Below are 2,069 nucleotides of genomic sequence, written 5' to 3'. Positions count from 1 at the left end.
ACAGGCAATAAACCCTGTGTTACTCAAATAAGCCCCCAAATATATGCTGGGTTTGGAGAGGAAGTGTTTTGCTGTTGGCCTGCTCTGTCTGGCAGCCAGCTCAGCTGCATGACTGTTGTTTAGCCAGGACAGCAGATGTGAACAGCACTTTAAGAAGGAGCCCTCCCTGCAAGAGCCACGTCCAGCTCCAGGTCACTCTGACTCACAGGAGACAGCCTGAGAGGGAAGATGTCTCAGCAGCAGGAGGAGCTGTGGGGCTGACCCGGCTTTGCACAGGCACAGGAGAAAGCATTTCCTTGAGTGCACATTGTTTGAAATGAGCCAAAGTCCTGTGAGAATGTGTTGTCACGTGTTGGACCCCAACTAGAAGCCGTTGGGGCATTGTCATTATGTAGAACAAAGATTGTCATTTCAAACAGGTTTTTCATTAAATAAAGTCAAAGTTTGCAGTGTGGTGTGGGGAGTGAACCTCAGAGGCAGCACAGGCAATGGGAAGGGGCATCAAGCACACCAAGTGGTGAGGTTGGGGGCAGGGGTGGTGGATGCTTAGAATCATAGAATCATAGAATCAGCGGGGTTGGAAAGGACCTCTGAGATCATCAAGTCCAACCCTTGATCCACTACCACCACAGTTACCAGACTATGGCACTAAGTGCCACATCCAGTCTCTTCTTAAATACCTCCAGGGATGGAGAATCTACCCCCTCCCTTGGCAGCCCATTCCAATGCCTGATTACCCCCTCTGTAAACAATTTCTTCATAATATCCAGCCTAACCCTCCCCTGGCAGAGCTTGAGACCATGCCCTCTTGTCTTACTGATAGTTGCCTTGAGAAGAGACCAACTCCCACCTGCCTACAACCTCCTTCCAGGGAGTTGTAGGGAGCAATGAGATCCCCCCTGAGCCTTCTCTTCCCCAGGCTCAACAACCCCAGCTCCCTCAGCCTCTCCTCATAGGACTTGTGCTCTTCACAGTCTCTTCACCAGCCTGGTTGCTCTTCTCTGCACCTGCTCCAGCCCCTCCATGTCCTTCCTGAACTGAGGGGCCCAGAGCTGGACACAGCACTCCAGGGGTGGCCTCACCAGCGCTGAGTCCAGGGGCAGAATCACTTCTCTGCTCCTGCTGCCACACTGTTCCTGAGCCAGGCCAGGGTCCCTTGGCCCTCTTGGCCCCCTGGGTACACTCTGGCTCATGTTCAGCCTCCTGTTGATCAGCATCCCCAGCTCCCTTTCTGCCTGGCTGCTCTCCAACCACTCTGCCCAGCCTGTAGCGCTGCAGGGGTTGTTGTGGCCAAAGTGCAGGACCCGGCACTTGGCCTTGTTGAACCTCATCCCCTTGGAGTCAGCCCAACTCTCCAGCCTCTCCAGGTCCCTCTGCAGAGCCCTCCTGCCTTCCAGCTGATCGACACTCCCTCCCAACTTGGTGTCATCTGCAAATTTACTAATGGTGGATTCGATCCCCTCATCTAAATCATTAATAAAGATGTTAAACAGGACTGGGCCCAGCATTGATCCCTGGGGACACCACTGGTGACAGGATCCCAACTGGATGCAGCCCCGTTCACCAGCACTCTCTGGGCCCGGCCCTCCAGCCAGTTCCTGACCCAGCACAGAGTGCCCTGTCCAAGCCCTGGGCTGCAGCTTTTCCAGGAGTATATTATGGGAGACAGTGTCCAAGGCTGTGCTGGAGTCCAGATAGACACATCCACAGCCTTCCCCTCATCCACCAGGTGAGTCACCTGATCATAAAAGGAGATCAGGTTGGTCAGACAGGACCTGCCCTTCCTAAACCCGTGCTGGCTGGCTCTGATCCCTTGTCCATCCAGTAGATGCCGTGTGATTGCACACAGGATGATCTGCTCTGTAACCTTGCCAGGCACCGAGGTCAGGCTGACAGGCCTGGACTTTCCCGGGTCCTCCTTGCAGCCCTTTTTGTAGATCGGTGTGACATTCGCCAACTTCCAATCATCTGGGACCTCCCCAGTGAGCCAGGACTGTTGGGAAATGATGGAGAGCAGCTTGGCGAGCTCTTCTGCCAGCTCCCTGATCACCCCAGGATGGATCCCATCT

The sequence above is a fragment of the Empidonax traillii genome, unplaced genomic scaffold (assembly GCF_003031625.1).
Source record: "Empidonax traillii isolate 1590-97213 ecotype Southwest subspecies unplaced genomic scaffold, ASM303162v1 scaffold1214:size307055, whole genome shotgun sequence".
NCBI lineage: Eukaryota > Metazoa > Chordata > Aves > Passeriformes > Tyrannidae > Empidonax > Empidonax traillii.
This window is presented reverse-complemented; position numbering follows the sequence as displayed.